Source organism: Saccopteryx bilineata, chromosome 1 (assembly GCF_036850765.1).
Source record: "Saccopteryx bilineata isolate mSacBil1 chromosome 1, mSacBil1_pri_phased_curated, whole genome shotgun sequence".
Taxonomy (NCBI): domain Eukaryota; kingdom Metazoa; phylum Chordata; class Mammalia; order Chiroptera; family Emballonuridae; genus Saccopteryx; species Saccopteryx bilineata.
This window is the reverse complement of record NC_089490.1, coordinates 54,560,288-54,580,174: the sequence shown is the minus strand read 5'-3', so window position 1 is coordinate 54,580,174 and position 19,887 is coordinate 54,560,288. Positions and strand designations below refer to the sequence as shown.

General features: G+C 35.2%; 1 pseudogene; it reads right to left on the bottom strand.

The window, feature by feature from the left end:
* Window positions 1-310: 310 nt before the first annotated feature.
* The window catches only part of LOC136319221 (trafficking protein particle complex subunit 4 pseudogene), a 38,052-nt pseudogene continuing 18,475 nt past the window's right edge, over window positions 311-19,887 (bottom strand).

Below are 19,887 nucleotides of genomic sequence, written 5' to 3'. Positions count from 1 at the left end.
AATAAATGCCTAACCTATTTGCAACTTAACATTATCTATCTTTGGCTTCCGATTTATTTTTCCTGTTTTGTAAATGCAGATTTTTTTTTAAATCAAAAGAATGCGGTCATTATGGGCTTGCCTCTCCCATGAATAAATCTGAACAGAGTTGGAACATAGAAATGATAGATTCAGGAGGGAAGAAAGCATGTTACTAAGGTTTGAGGGTCAGTACCTGTGATAAGCCTCAGCATGCTCTCATTTTAGAGTGCATTACCCAGGTTGTTGGAATCTCTCAGAATCTTGGTGGGGGGTCCACTGTAGGTTCATCCTATGACCCAGGTCCAAAAGTTCCAGCTTTCTCTCCCACTTCCAGAGCTACCTTTAGATCCTTGTCAAACAGCTCACACGTGATGGGCATTTCCAGGGAGCAGAATGGATTCTTAAGGGCAAAGTTTGAGTAAACTTCATAAATCTTTTGGAGTGGGAGAATCTACTGCAGTTTGCCTAGGGTCTGCCAACACCACCAACTTGATCCCTGTCTGAGTCTAGAAGCTGGGCAGTTTGAACGTCTTTCTCTGGCATCTCAATGCCTGTGCCATCCTGATCTGGAGGAAACTGGGAGCTGTTTATCGAATAGCAAGTGGAACGTGTAGGCCAGCATGAGCTTCTCATTGGAAGTGAGGTGGGGCCGGCCTAATTCAACAGACAGTAGTTGGCAAGGCTGCCCAGCTACTCCAGCACCTTTTTTCTATCACTGATGTACTTGCCATCTGTCTCCATGTCATTGATGGCCAGCGCTATGTGGCCCCCTGCAAAAATGAAGCAGGGGTCACCAAAGCCCCACCCTAGGGATTCCACTGAAGTACAGCTATTCTTTATGGTCCTCCACATAAAACTATGAAGTCATGTCTTTGCTGTCATTTATATATTGTGCCATGTCAGCTCTTACTCTCGCCTTCAAGAAGAAGAAAAATCATAATCAGAAACATAGGCACAGAGGTGAAACACAACAAATTCATACTCAATTTTTGTACATTGTTCTATTTGTATAAGACGTTACCCAAATCTGTAATTCTATTCTGAGCTAGATCAGAATCCACAGAATACTCTAGCCCTCTAGTCATGCACTCTGCCCTCTCACTACATGCCTGCCCTGGAAGTATGATATATACTCTGACTCAGCTCCTAGTCCTCAGCTGGGGGTGTAAAGAAACAACATCACCGATTTGAGCATGCTTATACTGCAGAACAAAGCATATGTATGAGGACGAGCAAACACTACTCCTCAGTGAAACATGAAGTACAAAAAACAGGTGAAGTGTCATGAAACTTGAGTTGAATGAGTGACACTTGGACCAAAGCTGGGTCTCAAAGAATATAGACTGTATTGGTGAAAAGAAAAGCCTGCAGTAAAAGAAACAAGTTTTCAAGATCAGAGAGTTCAACCTGAGCAAAGGCAGAGTGGTAGAAAAAGAATGATGTGTGTAGGGCAAACAAAATGAGTAGACTATCTCGGCAAATTGTAGAGGGCCCGTAGAGGGAAAAAGAGGGTGGTATATAACTGAAATATGTGGTGAGTCTGGATTGTACATTCACAAACTTTTTGTCAGAAATATAAAAAGCAGCTTATGACAAAGAGGTAACACCTATCATACCGACTCTTTTAAAAAGTTTCTATTTCTGAAAACTAAAAATTATAAGTGATCCTATTGGAAAATAAAATATATCATCTCTGAGCAAGCATCTTTTTTTTTTTTTTTTTTGTATTTTTCTGAAGTTGGAAACGGGGAGGCAGTCAGACAGATTCCCGCATGCACCCAACCAGGATCCACCCAGCATGCCCACCAGGGGGCAATGCTCTGCCCATCTGGGATGTTGCTCTGTTGCAACCAGGGCCATTCTAGTGCCTGAGGCAGAGGCCATGGAGCCATCCTCAGTGCCCGGGCCAACTTTGCTCCAATGGAGCCTTGGCTGTGGGAGGGGAAGAGAAAGAGAGGAAGGAGAGGGGAAGGGATGGAGAAGCAGATGGGCGCCTCTCCTGTGTGCCCTGGCCAGGAATTGAACCTGGGACTCCTGCACGCCAGGCTGATGCTCTACTACTGAGCCAACCAGCCAGGGCTGAGCAAGTATCTTTTGATGACTAAGCTGATCTCTGAGGTAACTTTGTGTGGGCTTCTCTGTTAATTGCCATTTTTAACTGAGTTCTAGAACACTGGAGATTTATTTTCACAGTACAGATCACACAGGTGTTTCACCAGATTTATCCAATTGATCAGAAGCTCTTAAGATAACTCACAAAAATCAGTAAATTATGGTCATGCAGGGATTTCCTACTAGATAATTTTTTTCTATATTTTGACAGAATGTGTGGTGAATGGATGAAAGGATGGCTATCTCATTAGTAATTTAAAGATAGCTCTTCAGATATAAGATGACTTCAACCATGGGGCACAAAGCCAACACTCATTGTAGTTTGTTGTAACTTGAACTAAGGTACACAATATCAAGGATATATAAAAATTTTTAATAACCTCAAAAATAAGTTGCTTTTATGTCAGCTTGCTATAACTCTACTATTCTCTTTAGAATATTTAGCATCAATATAAAGATTTGGTAAATTTGCATTAATATCAAAAGGAAAGATAAAGTGTTTATGTTAAGAATTCAATGATTTGAGTCATTTAAATGAATATTTATTAAGCACCTGTATTGTATAACCCACTGGTTTTTGTTCTGGAGATAAACAAATATGGGCAATATACAGTTCTTGTTCTCAAGAAATTTGTAGTCTAATGATATGAACAGAATCCATAGCTTATTGTGAGGTAGACAAAATGTGGTAAGTGCCGTACAAAACAAATAAAATATTATGGAATTACAGACAGTAGTACAAGCAGTGAGAGGGAAGGAATTGTGGAGAAAGAGGAAGGAAGAGGAAATGTTTTGCTCTGGGACAGGCTCTGTGTTAAACGTTGTATGCACATTATCTCATTTAATCTTATTAATAGTTTTATGTTATAATCACTATTGTTATTTCAAAATATTTTTAAATGAAGAACCTGGGGCTCAGTAAATTTAGTAACAAACTCCTACAACTAGAAAGCTCACATTTTTCTGACTTTAAAAGTTCCTCCTAAGCCCTGCATGATACTGCCTCCTAGGGGAAAGTTTCATGGAGAATATAACCTCACTTACATGAAGTAAAGATAAAGATAAAAAAAAAAAATTCTGCAAAGTCACAAATATAAGGAAACAGTATGGCTCAGGAAATATTAATAGAAAAATAAACTAGAGGTTCAGGGGTATGATGCTGAACAAGAATAGAATGTACATACTTTATACACACTATGAAACATAAGACTGGACTTGCAGGGCCTCAAGCCCCAGGAAAGAAGCTTGGACTTGACTATATGTGTTGAGGCTCCATTCATATGGAAATAGATGTATTTGAGCTACTATTTGGTGGTTTTAAGTAAATCAGTATCTTCCCCATTTTTATATTTTTTATCCATATTTCTTTATGGTAAGTACAGCATTTTCAGAATGTCTTAACCAGTTTTTTCAAATTTCCCCAAACTGAATTTGATAAATAGAAAGAAATTAACATAACAAAGAAATCATCATAATATTCAAACCAGGTGTTATATTCAAACCTCCTCTCACTTAAAAAAAAAAAAAGAAGAAGAAGAAGAAGAAGAAGAAGAATCCTCAGCCACTAGTTTTATATTGTAATCTGTTAAAAATTGTTTCCATATTGGGTTTAAAAAGAAAACTGTTTTGATACCTTTCACAGTAATGCAGTTCATTCTTTCTTTTTGCGAATGTACAACTGATGTGCTTTTCCAATCCAATAAAACGTGTTCCTCAACTTTGCCGGTTGGTTCAGCAGTAGAGCATCAGCCAGGTATGTGGAAATTCCAGGTTCAATTCCCAGCCAGGGCACACAGTAGAAGTGCCCATCTGCTTCTCCACCCTTACCCCTCTCCTTTATCTCTGTCTCTCTCTTACCCTCCTGCAACCAAGGCTCCATTGGAGCAAAGTTGGCCGGGGTGCTGAAGATGTCTCCATGGCCTCAACTCAGGTGCTAGAATGGTTCCAGTTGCAACAGAACAATGGCCCAGACGGACATAGCACTGCCCCCTGGTGGGCATGCCAGGTGGATCCTGGTCTGGTGCATCTGGGAGTCTCTCTTCTTCCCCACTTCTCAGTTCAGAAAAATACAAAACAAATAAACAAACAAACAAAAAAGTGTTCCTCCTTACATATGTGGATTTTTGAACACATCAATCATTAATTTCTTAGTTTCTTTGGCTAGAGATTTCTTCACAGATTCTATCAACACCAGGTACTCTACCAAATGCTAGTAGCAATAATTTAATGAGGTTGGTTATGTTCCAAGTCCAGTGTTTGATTTTCCTTTGAGGAGTCATAATGGAGAATAGAAGCATCATTGTTGTCTGGCCAATTAAGCAACAAACAGCCCTGCCATTGCCTGGCTTATATAATTTTTAGTATCATACATGATTTTTATTTTCATTTTTTTAACTTTTATTTTAGATTTTAGTTATTCATTTTTATTAGAGAGAGAGAAAGAGAGAGAGGAAGAGATAGAGATAACAGGGGAGGAGCAGGAAGCATCAACTTCCATATGTGCCTTGATCAGGCAAGCCTGGGGTTTCAAACTGGTGACCTCAGCATTCCAGGTCGATGCTTTATCCACTGTGCCACCACAGGTCAGGCCTCATACATGATTTTTAAATTACTTTCAATTTCTTCATAAGATTTTCTTTTTCCTATCCATCTGACTTTGAGAATCACTGAATCTGAATTATTTATCTTCTGAACTCATTTTGGTCCAATTCTATCATTTAAAAGAAGAGCATTCTGATGGCCAGAAAGTTGAAATTATTGACCATGACCTCCCAGCTGATCAATACTCATATGGAATTTGAACCTGAGCTCCCAGCCCAACTATGTTACACTTCTTTTTCCATGACTCTGCCTTCTTGCAGCTCAAGTCATTTCTCACCATCAAGTCTATTACGTGACAAAAGTTTGTTAGTGAATGTATGAATTAGGTAAATCAGAAAATAACTTATTTTGCCCCCAAATTTTTTTGAAAAATTTCACACATACAGCAAAGTTATAAAAAGTACACAATAAAAATACATATACCTTTTTTTTGGGTCATTAATTCTTAATACTTTGCTATACTTTCTTCTCTTCCCTTCTTTCTTTTTTTCTTCCTTTTCCCTCCCTTTTAATATATATACATACATACAAATACATATATTTGAGAACAGAAATATATACATGAAATGTAAATACAAACATATACAACATGTATCCATACACATATGTATTTATAAATGTGTATGTATTATTTACTCTGATAACGAGAAAATATTTCAGACACGCAATTTCACCCCTAAGTACTTTATTATACATTTTGACCTATTTGCCTCTCCAAGTTCTTCTATATTACCATAATGCAATTATCACATGCAAGAAATTTAAATTGATACAATACTATTATCTAATATACAGTCTATATTCAAAAAACCACTGATATCCCAAATTGATCTTATTATACAGTATAACTATATATTTATCTTCCCTTCTATTTCAAGACCCAACCAAGGATCAAAATTATTTGCTATCATTTCTCTTCAGTCTTCTTGCTTCTAATAGAATTTTGCTTTTATTTAAATTTTTTTTTTATTTTTCTGAAGTAGGAAGGGGGGAGGCAGAGAGACAGACTCCACATGCACCTGACCAGGATCCACTCGGCAAGCCCACTAGGGGGTAATGCTCTCCCCATTTGGGGCATTGCTAGGTTGCAACCAGAGCCATTCAAGCACCTGAGGCAGAGGCCATGAAGCCGTCCTCAACACCCAGCCTAACTTTGCTCCAGTGGAGCCTTGGCTGCAGAAAGGGAGGAGAGAGATAGACAGAAGGGAGATGAGGAAAGGTGGAGAAGCAGATGGGTGCTTCTTCTGTGTGCTCTGGCTGTGAATCGACCCCAGACTTCCACATGCCAGGCCGACACTTTTCCACTGAGCCAACCAGCCAGGCCTACTTTTTATCTTTTTAAGTCTTTTATGACATTGGTATTTTTTAAGACTCTAGGTCACTTGTTTCATTATTTGGATTCAACTGCTTTTTCCTCATCATTAGAATAGGGTTAAACATTTTCAGCAGGAACACTGCCGAAGCAATATTGCATTTTTCTCAGTTCATTAATTCAAAAAGCACGTGAAATCAACCTAACCCATTGTTGGTGATATTTAATCAACCATGTAGTTAGGTGAAAAAAGCCTGTTAAGTGGTTAAATATTATCTGCATTCTAAATTTGTTGTATAGTACTGATTGTCTTTATATTTTAATTTTTATATTCTCTATATTTTATAAATTAGAAGTGTTGGTTACATAGTAAAATAGTCCATTTTTAGCATTATACATTGTACCTCAAGGTTGATTTTTCTCAATCCTCACCTCCTTTCTCTATGTTAAGGTTTAATATATGCTGAAATATAAAATTCATTATTTGTATACTTCTAATTTCTGACAACAGATTTTGTTTTAGTATTTTGACATGGTTTTACTTGCTGCTATAGTGGAAAGCATGTCCTTCGAAGTCATTTATTTGATTTGTGTTGTTATTTCTATTAATCTAATAAAATCAAACATCACTAAATGGAGAATATCTTGACCATGGATATAAACATGACATGTTAAGCTTTTCAGCCTACTAATAATATATTTTCACAAAACAAATGCACGGAATTACACAATGAATTACACATTGTGTTCTGTTAATGCTGCATTAAACATCGAGTGATCAATTAATGACATTTTTTAAAACTGTGTGATTCCAATTAACAATTAGCATAGGCATTGAAAACACCAAGGATCACTGACTTTTTTTTTTTTTTTGCACTTTTCTGAAGCCGGAAACGGGGAGAGACAGTCAGACAGACTCTCGCATGCGCCCCACCGGGATCCACCCGGCACGCCCACCAGGGGCGACACTCTGCCCACCAGGGGGCGATGCTCTGCCCCTCCGGGGCGTCGCTCTGCCGCGACCAGAGCCACTCCAGCGCCTGGGGCAGAGGCCAAGGAGCCATCCCGAGCGCCCGGGCCATCTTTGCTCCAATGGAGCCTTGGCTGCGGGAGGGGAAGAGAGAGACAGAGAGGAAGGAAGGGGTGGGGGTGGAGAAGCAAATAGGCGCCTCTCCTATGTGCCCGGGCCGGGAATCGAACCTGGGTCCCCCTGCACGCCAGGCCGACGCTCTATCGCTGAGCAAACCGGCCAGGGCCTCACTGACTTCTTTTTATGGGGTACAAACACAAACACTTGCACATCTTCTGAAGTATTTGCCATGGGGGAAATAATTATCTTTCATCAGTATTATATTTTGACCTGTACTTAGTCTAACTGTATTACATTCACTTAAATCTGATAACTTGAAGTTTTGATAAAAGATAGCACCTGATATTACTTGTAACTTCATTCTAATACCATGTTTGTTGCACTGGAAAACCTTGATTGCCAGTGTTTAGTTAGGAGTACCCAGCACTATTTTTGCTAAAAGGAAGATATTCCAAAAAAAGACTTCCTTAAGAGCTTTGGTGTTTATCTTGCGTCACACTAATTCTCTTGCCAAGATGGCTATCTGTCCTTCAGGCTGTTTGCCACTGTGCACTCCGTGTGTTGCCTAACTCTACCTCTTCAACACTGACACATTTTTCTTGATCTCAAAAGTTGATCAAGGTTTTCACAAACAATAAGACATTAATGTTTTTCAGAGATTTTTTCCTCTTTAATAAAGGCTGGAACTCTAAAAAGAACTAATTTTTTCAATAAAATATGATAAACTCTGACTTTATGCTTCGATGAAAAAAATATCATACTTGGAAAGCTTTTTTCTTAAGGTTGTAAGTAAAAATTGCGAGTAACTCATTCTCCGTATTTTTTTTCTTCCATTATCTTATTTGTTAATAGGCCTCATTGAAGGAAAGGCATTAAGTGAGGCCATATGGGAAAACTGCTCACTGCTGCATGCTTCTTATAGTGCATGCATGTCTCACAACTAGGTGTAGTACCATGCCTAACAGTAACATTTCAGCATGACTACCAGGGATGCTCCATTGTGGCTGTTAACTAAGGAGGAATCACTGCAAACACTTCCTAATAACCTGCCAGATTCTAATGAACTATTTCTAAAACATAATCATCCCATGTGCTATAATCTCATAACAGAATTGAACAGGCTTAGAAAAGATTAATTTTATAATTTGGAAGGGTTATTTAGTTCAGTGTTTCTTAAACCTGAAATATAACCAGAGTCCTCTGGGGAGAGCTTTTAGAATATAGATTATCCAACCTCACACCTACTGAATCAAAAGCTCCAGGAACCTGTGTTTGATTTGTAAGTTTGTTCAGCCTTCTAAGAAGTTAGGAATGACAGAAGACCTAGCTCAATAAACACAATTTTTTTTTTGTATCATACCTCTCACACGGTAAACTATCATGTTAACATGGCACACTTGAATAAAAGGCTGGTGCCACTCTAGGCGTTCCAGGTTCCAACCAGTAGCACTCAGGCAGAAAGGAGCAGCACATGATGTAACACATCACTTGCTCATCAGGCAATGCACCAAACTAGATTTAGCTAAAGGGAAAATCTAGCAGTAGAAATAGTCTGGAGTAAGCTTACTCACAGAGCAGCTTGATCATTTGCTTCTCTCATCTGTTTTACTCAACAAGAGAATGATGTTCAAAGACTTCAAAGAGAAATTTAGAACTGATGAAAAATGTTAGAAACATGTCTTCATTAGACCCTTCCCTACAACAGAGATAGAAACACAGCTCACCTTTGCAGAAAAATATTTTAAAAAGAAGTTATTCAATTTCTTTCTCTGTGTCTGGATTTTGCTTTCCACTGAAGGGCTTCTTTTATAAGCAGGCTTTCTCTACATAACCTTGAGATGGAATTAGATTAGGGAAGTGGGGAGAGAGTAGTGAGGCCCATATTAGAGAGATGTTAGGTACACCACTGTGTGTTTATACTGAATAGAGAACATGTTATTTCTTATCATTAGATACCAGCTTAAACAGAGCTATTTGACTGATAAAGAAGGGCGCTGTCCTTCTGGTTCTAGTTAACAAAATGGTCTGGAATTGTAGAGCAGTGATTGTACAGGGCAAGTTTCTCTCTCAGAGGATTTAGACTCTGCTAATTCAGCACAAACCTCAGCATATTGTAAGATGAGTTTAAATCTATTATAACACTATTATGAATTAATCTGCTCTTTACATTTCAATTTATTTCATATAGTATTTATTACTGGTTCATTAAATGAGAAAAAATTTTATTATAGAAAATATATAATAAAATAGAAAGCAAGCTACACATTCATGGAGAAACCTAATTTTATAGATCACAGGGCTGTAGTCAGATATCAATATTATCCTTGTGGTTACTCACCCCATTTAAAGGTAATTTACAAAGAAAGGGGGATACTGAGCTTTATGAAAACTACTTTTGCGTACATAAATGTAAATGTAAAGTAACATTAAGTATTACTTGACCTAACACAGTCTTCCATAGATAAACAATTGAGTTGCTCTGAATCAAATTGTCATCACAGACTGCTATATTGGGAAGACCCCACCAGGAGAATGACTCCTAACCTCACCAGGTCCTCTGCCAGGGCACAGCCTGTACAAAAAAGTGAGAGAACAAACAAGGGATCGTTAATGAATCAGAACTGTCTGATTTTGTTGGATTTTGCCATGATAATTTGAGTACAGGGCAGTATAGAACATAACTTGTATAAATTTATCTAATAAAATAGAATACCTATGATGACTCATAAGGAATAAACAAATTATTCTTGGTTGTTGAGTTTAATCTGTATATTTAGAGAGATTTATAATGTTGATGCTTATGATGACTTCTTCTAGGTTATCGTTGTTATTTATAGTATTTTTGTAAAGGATATATCAATGGAAAGTGTTATTGAAGAATGCCATCAAATACTAGCAAATTGTTTTAAGATTTGACTTCTAAACTCTCCTTTAGGTTTTGCCTGTGGTAGTATGGACTTGCTAGGCAGATCCAGAATCAGAATCCAGTAGAGTGTCTTGGGCTAAGTCATTGAAGTGTTTTTCATTTTCTGGAAAACTGTGATCCATGATTATAATAACTATAATATTATCTACATCATGGTAATTGAGAGAATGAAATTAGATAATATATATTACTTGTTTGGCATCATGTGTAACACACACTACTGTGAGATATTGATATTATCAACTTTTAAATATTTTTAAAGAAAAGCTACAGTTGAAAAAATCATAAACATATTTTTAAGGTATAAAATACATCTGTACAATTCATCTCACATTTTCATTAATGCTTCAAAGTCAGCATCTTAGTGGTTACAAACATTTTTATATGCATGCATTAACTTATGTTATTCTCCCTAAAATTCCATGAGACAAAACATTCAGAAGACTGGGATAGGTTAAGATTGAGAGATGTTTTCATGGTCATTCTGTTTTTCCAAGTCTCGTGTTTCTATCACTTCAGAGCTCTGTCACCCAAGATTTTTGAGAGTTTTGTATTTTCTCTGAATTGAAGCAACATAGCACTTCAAGAAGTATCATCAATCCTGTCCCTGAATCCCATAATATTGTGTTATACAATAACATACAACGTCTCTTTCTCAATGTTTTCTTTTCTTAAAATGTGCTATATAGAATGTTAGACTTTCATAGTACATTTATTTTAATCTAGTCAGATACAATATGATAATATTTCTTATCCTATGTCATTTTTACCACTTATCTGAAAGTGTTAGAACTACATTAAAATTTAACTCTAACTTCTAAACTCATTTGGGGCAATACCAGTAAGTTAAATATGAAATTAAATTCAAAACTATAGGCTATCTGTGCTGTAAAACACAATATGATATATATATATTTTAAAATAATATTAATAAAATATAATCTTGAAGGAAAAAATTATAACAAGGAATAGTGGTAGAGAAAGGTTATTTTAAATATTGGTATTTGAGGAGGCTTATAGAAGAAGTAGTAAGAGTTAGGTGAGTGACAAAGGGGCATTTATTTATACACTAATACATTTAACAAATATTGATTAACAACTGTTTATTTTCTCATTCATTCATTACTTATTTAGTATATGCCATTCACTGTCCTAAGCAAGGGGATATAGACATCAGCAAAGAAATAGGGGCCTTTTCTCATAGATTGTATATTCCATGGGGCAGGAATAGAAAATAAATAGACAAATGAATAAATATATAATATTTTAGATGAAGAGAATATAAAACATAATGCCAGATGCTTTGAAAAACAATGAAACAGGATGAAGTGGTCACAGGTATTGAATTAATATTCTCAGCCCTGCTTGCACTAAAAGTTACCTCCTGTTTGTTTTCTTGCCTGTATAACATTTCTGGGACAACAGCTGGTCAAAGCTTGCTTATCTTCATATCCCTATTATGTAGCAGAGTGTTTGACACAGAAAAGATCACTCAATATACACTAACTAGTAAGATAGAATCTAACCTGTCTACTTTTTTCAATAACACCATGTTCTTGAGTTTAAATGTGTGTATTATGTATTCAGTAATACACACAATAAATGATTATTGAATGAATGCTTATTAAAGATTCTTTTTCTAGTCCAACTCTGACTGAAATAATTTATACTTTTTCTCCTTTTCTTTTTGTTTCTATTTGCTAAGAATATTAGCCTCACTTCAGGTTAGGACCATATGTTTTTTCTTATCCATCTCAGACTCTTTCAGATGCCTCATATCCTTTTCTTCTCTGTGACCACAAAGAAAAAAATATACCTTCTCAAGTCAAAATCTGTGTAAACAATGTATCTACTGTCTTTTTTTCTGAGTCTTTATTTCTCAACTATATCCGTTAATTCACCCAGACTCCTCCTTCCAATGAGGAGTCTAATTGGAGTCTTTTATGCTCTTGCTAATTTGCCTATATCCAAGTTCAAGTTTGGTTTACATAATAAGAAAATAAAGTATCTAGATCAACATGAAGAAGAGAAAAGAAACCAGAGACAAACTCTGAGTTTTTCTGTACAATATTGTAAATTTCTTGAAGACAAATACTATGTTTATATATCTTTATAATTTCAGGATCCACAGCTTGTCAGACCTATAATAAGTATTAAATAAATGTTTGTTGAGTGAATATCAGCTTAGTGTCTTTGAATTCAGATCAGTTTTTATTTTCATCTAGTGGTGTGATCATAGTTAAATCACCTTTCAAATGAAGAAAAACCAATTCATTTTTAAAGTCTTTTAAGTTCTGAAGTCTGGAATTCCATTATTTTTATTTTCTATAGAAAAGCCTTCCCTGAATTACAATGTAAGATTCTCTCTCTTTAAAGCAGCAATGGAGGAATTTTTCATCAAATGAGTGTTACAGTGACATTATTCTATTATAGTTTAAGCAAAGAATAAAATAACTTACTTTCTTTACTAAGATTTAATCTTTATGAGACAGTGCATTTGTTGAAAGACGATGATGGCAGTGATGATGAGTTATAGTGACCTTCTGATTGTGATAAACCTCTGTGATTTTTGTGATTAGCGAACAATTTAACATTATTAAAAATAGAAAACAATGAATACTAAAGTTTTATATGAAACACATGTGTAATTTTGAAATGGTCATTACATAGAACTAATTTGGAGTAAATTCTTTTTTCACAATCAACAATATAGAGCTCCTAATTATTGCACTTATTTTAAGTAAACATTTGATTTGCAGTCTATTCCAGGATTAGAAGGTTGTAACCATGGAAAGCACCTTCTTTTGTTGGCAAGGAAACAAAATCACAGGATGTTAGTTTACAATTGTGATCTGGAAGAAATAGTAGGGGCATTCATATTGTGAGCAATCCCCAGGGTAACATGGATAAATTCAACATGCAGATATCCACAGAGTTGCTATGTGTGCTTGATAAAAAAGTTCATTTTCATGTCATTTCCATGGCAATCATAAATAAATCTAACTGCTCTGAAATCAACACAGCAACTGCACATACAAACAGATATGTTCAGCAAAAACTGGAGAGTTTAAGCGTACGTCAGTAGTTTGGCTCTAGGCATGCTTGTTTATAATAATAGAGTAAATTGTTGGGTAACATTTACTTCTTAGGTTAATTCCTAAAGCTTCATTTTAGATTTGATTTTGTTCATATATAACAAGGATTTTAAAGAGAGTAGTAATGAGGTCAATTTTCCAAGTAGAAGGACTGTCTCAATAATGGTTTTATTTACTAATGTAAGAAATAGGGGGGGAAATTAGGTTCTATACAAAAATAAAGGTAGTTGGTTGAGCACTCATTTTATTTAACAACAAAACTATTATTTTTACTTATTATTTTCTTGTCAGTATAAGGTAAACATTATGTTAAATTTATTATGTGTATCATATTATTTAGTTATCATAGCAACCTATTGAATTAGGTAACATTGCTATTCCATTTCACAGAGGAAAAAAAAGGTCTAGAGCAATTATATAATTTTTCCAGATCACACAGCTACTAAGAGAAGGAACTAGGCTTTGAACGCAAGTACACAATTGTAATTTAGATTGGGAAAGGCTATTCTAAATAGTACACAGAAATTTAATGTTAAAAAAAAGAAGATGGCTACATTTGTTTACATAAAACTAAAAATAAACATTTGTATGAAAAAAACAAAGTCAGTAGATTTTAAAGAAAACAGTAAATTGTGAACAAATATTTACAACTCACAATTAAGGGTTTATTTCTCTGCTATATAGGGAGTACTTATAAGGCAATAAAAGAAAGATCAAATATACAGTGAAAAAATTGGCAATAGATATAAATAGATAGTACATAGAAAAGTAAATACAGTTAGCTCTTAAATATATAAAAGAAGCAAACATCATTTAATAAGAGAAATTCAACTTAAAACTACACTGAAATTATTTTCTCACCTATCATATTGGCAAATATCAAAAGGGGATAATAATGTATATTGACAAAGGTGTGTAAAAAAGGCATTTGTATATTACTGGTAGGGGTATAAATAGGTACAAACCATATGTAAAATAATATGGAAGTAACTATCAAAACTATAAATTCACTGGCACTTTGACCTAGTAATTCTCCTCTAGGAATTTATACTACACATATATGCATACACATTTAAAAGTACTCATAAATTTCTCATTGCAATAATAGAAAAAGAGTGAAAGTGGTCTAAGTATCAGTAGAAGTCTGGTAAGTAAATTATTGTTTAAGCATACAATGACAGGTACGGCTAATATTTTGTAAACCCTAAAGAATCCCGATTCCTGGTGTTGGCTGAGACACTAAGGCTGTGTGCTCATTTGACCTCATTCTGTTTTCTCCTCATTATTTACCTGATTTCCTTCTACTGTAACCTGATCCGCTTGAACAGACTTTGACATTCTGTCCATTTCTTTTCCTCAAAAGATGATCCTCTCCTTAGTTAAAGCCACATCCATGGAAAGCATGCACATCACTTTGAAATGGTGTTTCAACTGCAACCTACATCTGTAGCTCATCACTTGATAAAGAGGACTCCAGTGTCCTTTTAGGACTCTGAGTACCATATACCTCCAAATATTCCATTTAATTTTTTTTCCTAGATACAAAGCCTTAATCTCTTTATATATAACATATGACAGTAGATTTTTTTTTTCCTTTGGGAGGGATATTTTAGCTCCCTTTTAAATGTGCAAATGATGTTGAATTTATATTCACTTATTCAATAAATATTTATTGCACACTTATATATACCATATAAAAGTTACAGTGCTAAACTGGGGAATGCTATGAAGAATAAATTGGTGGTTCTATCTTAATGAACTAACAGTCCACGAGGGAACAGGGAGGACACAATATGTTATAATGGAGATGTTCTAGTTAGGGGAAGATGCCTAATCTATTTTAGCAAGTGAAAGGTGGGTCAATAAAGGTTTCAGAGAGAAAGTGAGAGTTGAGCAGGGATTGGGAGCAGAAAGGTAAGTGGATAAAGAGAAAGATCTGAACTTCTAAGATACTTTGATATAAATTACTTAACAGGAAGTTTAAAGGGCTGAGGAATTTCTTGTTAAAGTTCACTAGCTGATATCACGTAGTAAATGCTGTCCGTTTAGCTATTTTAGTCTTGAAGAACATTCACATTGGATCAAAATGAAACCTTTGATCTTCTTAGAGCATAATAGAATGTTGATTTTGCATCTCTGTTCTTTTTTTAAACTGATGACAACAATGAATAAGTTCTCTCGCTGAAACTACATTATCAATTTGTTGTAGACAGAAATGCAATTACTGACGATGGACTTTAGCCAGGCCACCTAAATTAATAACCAGCCTGAATCTTTTTGCGCTAAGTGAGGGTGGAACAGAGCTATTTATTGACCACAAGCAGTCATGACTTAAGCTACCTTTTGTACTCAAAATACTACAGAAGGAAGTCAACTGAACGCCGTAACATTTGAATCAAGTGAGAAATGCATGTATACAATCCATGAGTCCAAACTAACACTTTTCTGAAGTTGCACCACTACTTTTAGGTACCATGATTAAAATTTGCTTTTTTAACATTTCTAAAAAATTACTAAAATTTTTTTTGCTATATTGCTACTATTTTTTATGTCCCATGTTAAAATTTACCTTCTTTTGGTGTTTGACTTTTTATGCCAGATGAACAGAAAATGGAAAATACCCAAATTCTCACTTTCTAGTCATGTACATTCAAGCTTGGTTTGAGAAATACAGTCTCAATAGGCAAATTAATCAAATGGTCTATTGCTAGCTTTGATTATATTTGCCAAAAGCTAAAGCCAAAATATCCAAGGCAAATATCCTCTGAGATTTGATTTAACACTACTTTGATTGCAATAGTAGAAATACAATTCAAATTAACTCAAGTAATTAATAAAGTAATTTCTGATCCACTTTACGAAACCATTACAAGAACAAACAGTTGCTGGTCTGGGGAAGTCGAAACCAGGAATTCCAGGGCCATTAAGACTCCTTTTTGGTCTCCCATTTCTATCTTCCTTTGTATTTCAGTTTTGTCACTCAATCTGACATCTCTAGCCTGGCTGAGAAGTGGTCCATGGGTAGAAAAAGACCTATTCTCCTGCTTCATTTAGAAATATTTCAAAAAGCCATTGATAAGCTCAAATTGGCTCATAATTACCCAAGTATTAGGTCAGAAAACTAGGGCTGGAACAGACAAGGAAAAATAATTTCCAAACAGAAGGAGATGTTGCTATGAGAAGCAATAGTACTGGGCAGACAAAACTGTCAACAATCTGTGTGAGTGTTAACACATCAAAACTGCATCTGTTCAAACTAAAAATAATTCTCAATTTTTTTTTTCATTTTTAGATGCAAAAAGATTTGCTAAGGTAGCAGAGTGCTTGAGGACAGATGTATCCTTAAGAGGGAAAGCTGTTGATTTGTTGTTTATTGAGTGATGTTAATCCTTTACAAAGTATAATAGTGCATGTTGGTGTGAACACCAAAACATTTTAGAAAATCCTGAACTGTTTTCACATTTTTTAGTCTTCTGGTAGTTATTATCTATGAAAACAAACAAATTTAAAAATAAATATACAAGAAAGAATAAAGTCATTGGAGAAAGGACATATTTTAAAACAAAACTCAAAATAATGAGTCATGCTTTGCAAAGTTTCTTCCTACAAAATAATATTAGTCATGAACAAATAAGCCAATGCTTTATTTGCTGTGAAAATCAACTCAACATCCATTATTTTCATAATTGAGCAAGTATTTGTTGAGTGATTTATTAATAGTAAATTATTGTGTTGGAGGTTAGCAAGTAAATTCAAATAACTCAAATTCCTGTACTTAAGCAGCATATGATAATTTAGGGATAATCAAATGTAATTGTCAATAGATATAATTTTAAAAAGTAGACATTTTTGCCAAGAAGAGCTTATGGAGAGATATGGACTTATTGTCCATGGTAATGTTTATTGTTATATCTTTTTTATATTTAATCTTGAAGGACTTGTCCACCAAATTAGAAGTCAAAATTATGATCATAATTTTGTTACCTATGACATCTTTGACAGTTAGTTACTTGTCTTTATCCTTTAAGTTGCATTCTTGAAGAACTGTTGTTTGGTGCTGAATGGTAAAGGTGGGAATATTTTCCTAGATATACTCAAAATATTTTCACTTGGTGGGTTGATTTCAGGTTTAATGCACATAAGCATGTATGAATGCAAATATGCACTATCATTTATTCCTGAAATAACTATTGAGCAAATAGTGTATTCATTTATTTATTCAACAAATATTTTTTTAATTTATTTATTAAATTTAATGCAGTGACATTGATAAATCAGGGTACATATGTTGAGACAAAACATCTCTAGATTATTTTGACATTTGATTGTGCTGTATACCCCTCCCCCAAAGTTAAATTGTCTTCTGTCACCTTCTATCTGGTTTTCTTTGTGCCCCTCCCCTCCCCCAACCCCTCTCTCCTTCTTCACCCTATCCCCCCTCCCCCCACTCCCTACCCCTGTTGCCATCACATTCTTGATCATGTCTCTGAGTCTCATTTTTATGTCCCTTCTATGTATGGATTCATATAGTTCTTAGTTTTTTTTCTGATTTACTTATTTCACTCCGTATAATGTTATCAAGGTCCATCCATGTTGTTGTAAATGACCCGATGTCATCATTTCTTATGGCTGAGTAGTATTTCATAGTATATATATACCAAAGCTTTTTAATCCACTCGTCCTCTGACGGACACTTGGGCTGTTTCCAGATCTTCACTATTGTGAACAATGCTGCCACAAACATGGGGGTGCATTTCTCCTTTTGGAACCGTTCTATGGTGTCCTTGGGGTATATTCCTAAAAGTGGGATAGCTGGGTCAAAAGGCAGTTCGATTTTCAGTTTTTTGAGGAATCTCCATACTGTTTTCCACAGTGGCTGCACCAGTCTGCATTCCCACCAGCAGTGCAGGAGGGTTCCCTTTTCTCCACATCCTCGCTAGCACTTAGTCTGTGTTGTTTTGTTGATGAGTGCCATTCTGGCTGGTGTGAGGTATCTCATTGTGGTTTTAATTTGCATTTCTCTAATGATTAGTGATGTTGAGCATTTTTTCATATGCCTATTGGCCATCTGTGTCCTCTTTGGAGAAGTGTCTATTCATCTCTTTTGCCCATTTTTGGATTGGGTTGTTTGTCTTCCTGGTGTTGAGATTTACAAGTTCTTTATAAATTTTGGTTATCAACCCCTTATCAGACGTATTGTCAAATATGTTCTCCCATTGTGTAGTTTGTCTCTTTATTCTGTTCTTGTTGTCTTTAGCTGTGCAAAAGGTTTTTAGTTTGATATAGTCCCATTTGTTTATCCTGTCTTTTATTTCACTTCCCTGTGCAGATAAATCAGTAAATATATTGCTCTGAGAGATGTCCCAGAGCTTACTGCCTATGTTTTCTTCTAAAATGATTATGGTTTCACAGCCTACATTTAAGTCTTTTATCCATTTTGAGTTTATTTTTGTGAGTGGTGTAAGCTGGTGGTCTAGTTTCATTTTTTTGCAGGTAGCTGTCCAATTTTCCCAACACCATTTGTTAAAGAGGCTGTTTTACTCCATTGTATTTCCTTACCTCCTTTGTCAAATATCAGTTGTGCATAGAACTGTGGGTTTATTTCTGGGTTCTCTGTTCTGTTCCATTGATCTATATGCCTGTTCTTATGCCAGTACCAGGCTGTTTTGAGTACAACGGCCTTGTAGTATAACTTGATATCAGGAAGTGTGATACCTCCCACTTTATTCTTCTTTTTTAAGATTGCTGAGGCTATTTGTGTTCTTTTTTGATTCCATATAAAGTTTTGGAATATATGTTCTATTTCTTTGAAGTATGTCATCGGTATTTTAATTGGTATTGCATTGAATTTATAGATTGCTTTGGGTAATATAGACATTTTAATGATGTTTATTCTTCTTAACCATGAGCACGGTATATGCTTCTACTTGTTTGTATCTTCCTTGATTTCTTTTATCAATGCTTTGTAATTTTCTGAGTACAAGTCTTTAGTCTCCTTGGTTAAGTTTACTCCTAGGTACTTTATTTTTGTGGTTGTAATTGTGAAGGGGATTGTTTCCTTAATTTCTCTTTCTGACTATTCATTGTTGGTGTATAAAAATGCCTCTGATTTCTGAGTATTGATTTTATATCCTGCCACTTTGCTGAATTCATTTATCAGGTCCAGTAGCTTTTTGACTGAGACTTTAGGGTTTTCTATATACAATATCATATCATCTGCAAATAATGATAGTTTTACTTCTTCTTTTCCAATTTGGATGCCTTTTATTTCTTCTTCTTGTCTGATTGCTGTGGCTAGGACTTCCAGGACTATGTTAAATAAGAGTGGTGAAAGGGGGCACCCCTGCCTTGTTCCTGATCTTAAGGGTATTTCTTTTAATTTTTGCCCATTGAGTATGATGTTGGCTGTGGCTTTTATCATGTTGAGGTATGTTCCCTGTATTCCCACTTTGCTGAGAGTTTTGATCATGAATGGGTGCTGGATTTTATCAAATGCTTTTTCTGCATCTATTGAAATTATCATATGGTTTTTCTCCTTCTTTTTGTTTATGTGATGAATCACATTGATTGATTTACGAATATTGTACCAGCCTTGCCTCCCCAGAATAAATCCCACTTGATCATGGTGTATGATTTTTTCCATATATTGTTGGATCTGGTTTGCTAATATTTTGTTGAGGATTTTAGCATCTATATTCATCAGAGATATTGGCCTATAATTTTCTTTCTT